We start from the raw sequence: 9,774 nt of genomic DNA, 5'->3' as shown, positions 1-9,774 counted from the left end.
TACAGCCTCGCTCATACCCTGCAGCGGGGTTTGCTCCAGCGATGGGGTACTTCGGAGACCAATTTGTTTAGCTGATCACTGTCTCTTTGACGTGGCTGCAAATGTTACCTTTCTTTTTCAATCAAAAACACAGCAGGGGGTGCCATCTGTTTGGCACAGGCCTTCACTCACTTCCCCAATGCCTTTTTGTGCAGATCATTTTACGTGGCAATTCGCTAAAAATCTTTCATTCCTTGGTTTTGCTAAATATAACTCTCCAAAATGGGCTGTTTTCTCAGAATGTCAGCAAGACTCACAAATGGGCGCAGTTTTTCCTGAACAGCCAATATCAGATCAAATGGAGCATTTATCAGCCTTTTTTTTTTAATGAACAAATACCTCACTGTCATTTCATTGTTTACTTAAAAGCGACATGTTTACTGAGGGTGGCGAAATCACATCTACTCCACTGAAGTTCACCCCAGTTTCTTTGTTTGGCTTTGACAGAGGTGCACCATCCCCCACAGGGGCACCCCAGTTTTTAAGATCCTTGAAGAGAACAGGTAAAGCAAATGCATACGTAGAACCACCATATTAAAGAGTCGTTAGGAAACAACAGCGTGCAGGAAAGTGGTTAACTATTTCCCCAGCTCAGATGCTGTTCAAAGCAATGACTCCCCCCCAGCCGACCCCCCCAGGAGGAACAGATGATCAGCACCACGCGCTGAAGCCACAGGGATGCTTGTGGATTCCCGAGCGCTTGTAGAATACAAATGAATTATCCTCATTCTTCTCCTAGCAGAGCATATAGGCCAGACCTCATTAGAATTCAATATCACTCTGCTTTTCTAATGTTAATGTACCAGTTATATAAGAAATACGGGGTGTTGGGGGCGTCCTTCCACAATTATGTTCAACGTGATATCATAATTCTGAAAACTGGATGTAATCTTTGTTAAAGGAAATTATTGCATTTTTACCATTTTATCTTTTGCTTCTAATATAACTTAAATTTCCATTCTCATAGTGGATTAGAAGACGCCTTAATTCTTTGTGTCTCTCTTAAAGCCGCAGTGACTACAATACTGGCTTTATCGCCTTTTTTTTTTTTTTAATGCCATGACTAAAGATGAGATCGTGAAGGCTCCGAGGCCACCTCCCTGTGAAAGGAAACACAGCACATCACGTTAATAAACAACTGTAGGAGTTTTCTTCATCCAGGAATAACTCAGGGCATTAAAGCTTAGGGTCTTTTGTTTAGAGTGCGGCAAGAAGTGTAATGAAAACAAAAACACCGACACATAAAAATGCAATTTATGCTCTTTTATCAAGCGAAGAAAAAGTTGTTTAATGTTTGAAAAGGGAGCAGTAACGTAAATTTATTGACAATTTTATTGTAATAATTAGATGTTTACACAGTTTGGACATTGTGGCTAAATCACTTGGAGCATGTTTATTTGCAGGGAGCCGATTTCTGGGTACGGCAGCAGGTTCATTAAGAAGACATACTGTATTAGAATTCAAAGAAACAGCCAGTCCTGATCTCCCCATCTCTGTTTTATATATTTTTTAAAATCTACAAATAATGAAGTAAAATACAGAATTCCCTTCACAAGGAAAACAACTTCTCTCGTGACCCCAAAATAGCTTGAAAATAAATCTTGTATTGAATATCTCAACACAGAGACCACTTCTAATGACTATAACTAGCTTTAATACCTCGTGTGTAAATGGCAATCTGTTTTGACTAAGAATAAATTATAGCAGAGTATTAGGGAAGCTCTTGCTTCACTCTTTTCTTAAAAAAAAAACCAACAGTATTTATTTTGGATGAGAGGTTTCTCTTCTCAATATATATTGAAAGAGAAAAACCTCATTTGGAGAGAATTATTTCTCTTCAGCAGTCTCAAACCAGATTAATGGATCAAAATTGCAAATTTGAAAAATCTGACTAAATTTAAACTCTCCACATGGCTCTCTTCCATTAATTTTTTGTGCTTCTATACTAATCTTTACTGTGTTGCTCTGATATGGCTTTCATATTTCCAAACTGAGCTGAAATGGAAATGACAGATTTTCAGTTATGCAAAAATAGCAGTGAAGTGCCAGGAAAAATATGTGAACAAAACAATCCCTAGAAAAGATATGAAATGAGAATAATTTTATAGCATGATATGGATCCAATAACAGAAGTATATTTGGGGCAATTATATTAATTTTTAAATTTTAAAACTGTTTAAAAATTAAGGCACTAAATGCTAAGCTATAATGTGTTTCCAGCCTTAGTATACTTCCATTAGAATTAAGCAGTAATCAATATAGAGTATTTATTGCTATAAACCACAGCACCAGAGGAAGCAAAAGGTGGTATGCTTAGAAGTCAAAATTCTCTACTGTAATCATTTTGAAAAAGAGGACAAAGTTTTAGGAATGGACTGATTTTTACTTTAATCAGTTACCACAGTTTATTGTATTCCTAACTACTTTCCTTTACCAAAAGAGTATAGTAATGAAAATACATTATGAAAGTGGTAACTTCCCTGTAAAGTTTAAGATGGTAAGAGAAGCTTTTATTTTACAAAGTAAATAATAGGTAAGGAATATGACTATTTTTAAAAGTTAATGGAATTGATTAATGGCTCAAAATAACCAAGAATTCACATTACTATTTTAAAGAGAAGTGCTGAAAATTAACTCTATACTATAATGACATTACCAAACGTGTTACTGGAATTATATACTGCATAACACTATAGATTATAATTGCTAGGCTAAAAAAATGGAATCTTCAATGATGCTGTGTGATAACAAGTATATTTAATAATCTTAAATAAACTCAAACTTACTTTGATATCTACACTTCTAAGTTATTCAAGACATGAGAAATGAATTTTAAAAAATCAGATCATGAAAGCCATTATTATTTGAAGGAATATGCTCAATTTTTTAGATAATTTAAATTATTTAAGAGTCCTTTGCATTTTTTATTAGCTTTGCCTAAAGTTATAACATTAAAGCATTAAGGTTACATGTAATGATGTTCTGGTTTGCCCTTATTTCTAGTCCCATACTTTTACAAACTACAAACCGAGATATCAGTGCTATATTACAAAGCTAATTCCATCAAATAAAATTGTCTTATTTCTAGATAGGCACCTGAAGAAAATGTTTAACTACAGTGTGTATTCACATGCAAACAATCACAGATACCCATTGGAAGAAACAGTTCATAAAGAGAGTAGATACTGGTCAAAGGAAATCTGTATAAAAATTTTCTTTAGAGTGTCTATTCCAAAAAGAAATGCTCTGTTAAGTCCAACCAACTACAGACAACATATACCTAAAGCCTGTTATTCAGATTCATGTTTTTATATATTAAAGGAAAAGTTCATTTTGAAATTTTACAGACAGAAGTAACATCTCTGTTATTGAAATCTCCATTAAGAGAAAGTGACCAAGGCTTGGAAAACAATGGCTTCCTTCATAATTATATTGAAGATTATTGGAGACTTTAATCCCAAACTCCTTCAGGATGACTCACATCAATTTTCGTTATAACAAAACCAACAGCTCACTAACATTATTCCAAGCAATCATTAGCAAATCTCAGCTAATGCTGAGTGTTAAAAAAATTTTCCCCTTGCTTGTTTTTGGTGTGAAGGAGCAATTTTTATTTTGACCCATCGTTCCATTTCAGTTCTCATGTCTTCCGATGCAGGAAAGACATATTTAACACTGTCACTGATTTTTCAAGTCACCTCCAAATATAATCTCACTTGAGCCTAACGACACCCTGTGAGGTAGAGAGAACAAGTATTTTGCAGGCAAGGAAACTTTTTCTAGGGCACAATGCAGTAGAGAGCTGAAACTAGAATTCTGATTGACTGCAGTTCCAGTGGTCGTCCTATTACCCACTGTCAGCTGAATACCACTGGTACACCTCTGTCTCCAACTGAAGGAAAAGAGTACTTTTTCCCAAAGGGGTAGGGGCCCCTCTCGGCTTCCAGAACTGTGCTTTACCATAATTGGCAGCAACTCTGCAAAAGATGCTCAGGTTATTCACACACAGCAATTTGGTTCCCCTCACACTTAATTCAGTATGAACTACAGGCATTTCATAAAATTTCCCAAAACCAATGTTTTCATCTGAACCAACATTGAAACCCTCCCTTCCTCTCTGTACATTCAAATATATGCATGAAAGGATTCTCAGTTTGTTTCCAAGCTAGTCTCCTCGATTCAGATGTAACAAAATCTGTTCAGTCTTAGGACACTGCTAGTGATTAAACCTGCTAAGAATTGCACCGAGGTGAGCTACCCGGGGCTGTTCTCCTTCCCAGAGTTAACATCCTGTCTATTGTATTTAGACTATGAGTCTGCTCGGGAAAGACTGTGTCGAATTCTATGTTTGAAATGCCCCTAGCACACTGTTGGTACTTAAATGCAATTATTCAAAATGGAATCATTTAATTAGATAGGAAGAGAAATAGCAAGCCCGGAGATGATAATAAAGAATAAACCAAATGTGCTGACCGACTGAAGCAAAGCAACACATAGGTAACCACGCGTACTCACAAGATAACCACGTTGCAATTTTTCGATTCTGGATGCACAGAACAGGGTAAACACATAGTTGCATCCCTTGCTTTTGCTGGGTTCACATAAAGCAGAGAGCACAACTGATATTGATAACTCTGCAGAGTGATAAGAATTCTATGCCTCATGCCTCATATGACTTAGCTCCTTGGGAAAACCTGAGGAGGAGGAGGAAAGTGGAGCAAGGAGATGAAAGCAGGGAGTGCCAGAGACTCTACGAAAGTGTACCCTGGATGCTGAACTGGGAATTAGGAATGAGTTGTGGACCCACCTGGAAGGGACAGGTCACTGTACACCAACAGGGTCCACTTAGTCGGCAGCTGGAAATCAGAACAATGCAGTCATTTGTTCCCTGCCCTTTAGAAGCATGGTATTCTGAGGACTAGGCATAGAAACATGTCAGGTACAATACAGAATGAAGTATTCCTTGGAAAGCGAACTTCAGCACATCCTCTCATTTGGGGCTGTAAGGTAGCCAGTATGTCAGAGTGCATGTTAGACCACGAATGGGCTCAATCTTACCCCTCCTTCAGCTAAATTCCAGAGCCCCATAATGGATGTAGTTCTTAGCTCCCAAGCCCCCGAACCCTGCCAGCCTCCAATCTCTGAGCTACAAAAGATTTTTTTTTAAAGATTTGTTCAAAACACACAACAGAAGACTCATTATGGAGCCCTGCACAAGGCACCACGCAGGTACCCAAGGAATAAGTCTTCGTACTTAAGTGCCAGACATTCTAATAAAAGTTCTCCTTAAATGAATTCATATCTCCACTAGTAAAAGTCTCATGTCAGACATTGCCATCACTTGGTTACAAAATTATACAAGTTTTATAATGAAGTTTGCTTATTAATTGTAAAGGCCCGAACCGTTTAATAACAATCCTTTAAACTGGTGAGAAAAACAATAATTTAAACCCTACCCCCCAAAACAACTACGGAATTGAAAATCGTTTGAGACAGAAGCAGCCAGCTTTTTGTCCTCTCCAAGGCCTCCCTACTGGCCTGTGTCCTTGGGCTTGACTTTGAGGAGGGGGAGGGGATAGGAAAAGGTCATTTGAAAGGGTCCCTTTGGCCTGGTGTCCTCTCTCGTCCCTCTGCTGCCTGGACTATTTTCAGCCAGACTGCAAGTTTGTGGAGAGAAATATTCCTGTGTTAGTCCATGGTGGATTAGCTGCTTTTGGTTTCTTACAGTCACCACGGTCTGCTTTAACTGGTGCAAATTTGGCTGTCCGCCTGTCCATCCCTGAACTACCATGTTTCCCTGAAAATAAGACCTGGCTGGACCATCAGCTCTAATGCATCTTTTGGAGCAAAAGTTAATATAAGACCTGGTCTTATATTATGTTAGATAAGACCTGGTCTTGTATTACAGTAAAATAAGACCAGGTCTTATATTAATTTTTGCTCCAAAAGACGCAGTAGAAATGATGGTCTGGCTAGGTCTTATTTTTGGGGAAGCACGGTATTCTTCTCACATGCTCCAGCCTATTTTGTAAGAATGGGCAATACATTTTTATTGAGTGCCTGCTACATACAAACAATAAAGTATTTGGTTTGCATTTGTCACAGTACTGGGCAGCAGAAGAGTGCTGAATTCGAGGGAGGGAGGCTGGGTAACTCACTAGGTCTGGACCTTGGGATAAGTTACTTACCCTCAGTTTCCTAATCAGGAAAATGGGAATAAACGACAGAACTTACCTCATAGGGTTGTTAGAAGACTGAATGAAAAGTGCACACGTAGTAAATAGTTAACGTTAGCTATTGCTGTCTCTAGTCTTAGTTAAATTATCATCATTTTGACATAATAAAGAACACAAGGTTTTCTAAATGGACTCCCAGGAGAGGGAAGAGGGAGGCTGTGTATGGGAATCAGCTTAGTTTTTGGAATTTTCTCCTCCTCTAAAGCAGCCATTTTTAATTGGCATACATCGCTGGCATTCATTTTCTCCTTTGAGAGTATCCTTTCCTTAAATAAGAGGCTCAAGCTACAAAATGTCACCTGCTTTTACTCTAGCAGGAGTGACAGTTTTCTAGGACAAAGTTGAGGCCAGTAAACAGAAAACAGGCAAGTGCTGTTCTGTATTACGTCTCTGAGTAACAGTGAATAACAAAGGAAACCGTGAAAATGGTGAAGAGAGAAACCGGAAACACTTTCCAAAGTTCCAACATCACATCAAGAAAAGTATTTAAGAGATGGGCTTTGGGGGCAATTTCTTTTTCACATATTCACACGTGTTTTTTGGGGTTTTTTTTTTGTCATGCTCAACCTCCAGCCTCTTTCCCAACATTACAAACTGAGCTCGGTACAACTAAGACCACTTTCTGCACTTAGGTTCCTGCATGTTGGGGACCACTGCACTCAACATAATCAGACCGCTTCAAAGAAATGGGGAGCAGAGGGTAAAAAGACAAAAGTCGGATTATGGTTGGATTTGGCAATCATTGTGAAACTTTCCACTTACAGAACTGCCTTTTTTGATCCATCTGAGGACAGCTTGAATGCTTCCAAGATCAAGAGCTCCGGATGTTGCCCAGGTGGCATGCAGTGGGGGCAGCATTTGGGGCAGATTTGGGATGTATTGGGAAGCGAAACTAGACTGCTTACCCCAAGCTGCCTGAATCACCTGTCTTCTCTGAAAGTGTGACAACACTGAACACTGGAAAAGGAAGGGAGGAAACATCTAAAGACCAGCAGCCGCACTCAATTCAGGTAGCAACAATCAGATCCAATCCACTTGCTGATGGTATTACGGGGACAATGAAACTGCTTTTAGACTCAGTAAAAAGGACTGATTTTTGGACTAAGAGAATATCGTCAGTCAGAAAGCCAATGTCCTAACCGATACAAGTCAATGAATGTACTACCAGGTAGAGAAGTCACGCTCTTCTTAAATCTCAGGTCTTGAGATCAGTTAACTAACAAATATTCACTGGACCCACACCATATACTCTGAAGTACCACACTGGCAATAAACCGTGTGTGTGTGACCGAGTAATGACAGAGCAGATTCTACTAGAAGCAGCAGCAAAGGCCCCTGAAACACAGTGCTAGTGAAATGTCGTCCCCTGTTACCGTGATCATATAATTTTGTAAGTATTTACCTCATCACATCAAAATGTTACCCTATCAGGGGTTCTAACAGATATTCTAGAAGGACTAACGACAAGGCCGTGGATGGCAACGTGGGCTGCAGTTGAGGATGTCACAAACTCCTCGTTCCCAATTCAGACGATCAACTGTTTTCAGTTAATGCCCTTGGATGAAGGTTACGTTTGTAGAAAGGCACTTCAGTAATATACTATTTATTTGTTTCTCTGTATTTCGGAATACTCAGGATTTTACTAACAAACGAGGCCGTTTTAACAAATGTTTTTATGTTTTATGTATTAATTATATTCCTTCAACCTCTGGGTGAAGCTATGTTTCCCATGTTTTGATGCAGCTTTAATCTCCACCACACCTCTCTTTTTACCACAGGATTGCTTTTCAATATCCTGAGATCTACTGAACTCAAGAGAAATAAAAGCGATATCTACACAGTTTGAGTGTAAAATTCCATTCAACAATTGATATATAAACAATTGACTTACCTGAAATTTAGAAGTACTTTATCTGACTTAAAAAGTCTTCACTCAGTCTCATTGATGAACTTTAAGCTTTTAAATAACATGTATGTTAGGATCAGTTTTCTTATAGTGACTGAACTATAAATCTGGATCTCTAATACATAACCCGGTTGTGGGTTGTTTTTCTAATCACGACCCTGGAAGGTACCAGACTCTATGAAGTGAGTAGAAATACATTGGACTGGAGAAAGTATAGAAAAAGTAGAAATCATAAGAACTATGAGAGAGTCTTAACTAGAAACATTTTAGAAACAGTTGAGTGGACTCTTCTTATGAAAGGATATATTCCACGTGTTTGTACACTAGTAGCAAAAAAAACCCCTACATTTACAGATTTCACGTACCGAATGGTTGAAAAGTGATTTTCTATGATCCTATAATACTTTATGTAATTAAATTAACACAAGGTAAAAGTAATCAACTTAAAATTATAATATAAAGTATTGAAACCAATTGCCAGGTTAAACAACATTCTTTTTCATAAAAGAAAGTGTCACATGTAACAAAGTGGTAAAAACAGAATGGAGCGAGCTGTGGTTTAGTGTAAATCCTTACAGCAATACAAGTCATTTGTACTATCCTTACTTCTTTGAATAAATTCAGATGACAGCCCTATTTCATTTCTTCATTCAGTTTGGAGGCCAGATGGCATTAGAATCATTTACTTCACCTTGTTGTGCTTAATTACTACAATCAACACACTATTTTCCAAATTAATCATAACAAAGTAATTTCATTAGTAACACAGCAGGCTGTTGAATTATTAGCATCATAACAGTTTGCAAACAATTAAACTTTATTTGAACCTTAAAAATTTGCAGAGTGGAACATTATTGTAAGATCTAATGGCAATAGAGTACAAATTCAGTACAGAGCAAATAATCAAGCAAAATGCTATATAAAATATGACTTACAATCACCTTTGAAAAAAATTAGCTCTCTAACTGTTCATACAAAAACAAATAAAAGCTAAGCAAACATAATGAGAACATAGCAATTAGCATATTTTCTAACAAGCCATGTTGTTTAAATTCACATTAATGATATTATTATGATCTTGAATAGTGTGTGATATATTGTCAAGGGTGTAAAGAAAACTTTCTCCCTAGCAGTATACAAATGATTTCACCAAATGAATATCAAGTTGTCATGAATTGAAAGTAATGATTACTTTTCCTGTCACTCCAATTTTAAATCTTTTGTTTTATTTCCTATCTTCCCACCTAGATTCAAGTTAAAAAAAAGAACAAAGGCCAGAGGAGCTCTGGACAGAAGTAACACTTGATTTCTGTATTGTCACCATTCACGGAGAGGCTGTCTGGCTTGGAATTGTTGGCCATCAGTTGGCAAAGGACTCCCTCTCCTGGATTAACTGTAAAAGGAGGCAGAAATGTTCTAAATGCTTTACATTCTGTGTGTTTGTGCCTGAGTGGGGGAGGGGTTTCCAAGCAGCTTGGTCTGCAATGAAAAGCTGCTGCCATCTCCTGGCCCAGGGCTAAAACCTTCGCTTTAACCAGGAGCATGAAACCTGTGTCCCGTCCACAAGGAGCCTACATGTGCAAACCCACAACT

This window comes from Rhinolophus ferrumequinum, chromosome 20, assembly GCF_004115265.2.
Source record: "Rhinolophus ferrumequinum isolate MPI-CBG mRhiFer1 chromosome 20, mRhiFer1_v1.p, whole genome shotgun sequence".
NCBI classification, from domain to species: domain Eukaryota; kingdom Metazoa; phylum Chordata; class Mammalia; order Chiroptera; family Rhinolophidae; genus Rhinolophus; species Rhinolophus ferrumequinum.
Note: the sequence above shows the minus strand (reverse complement) of the source record.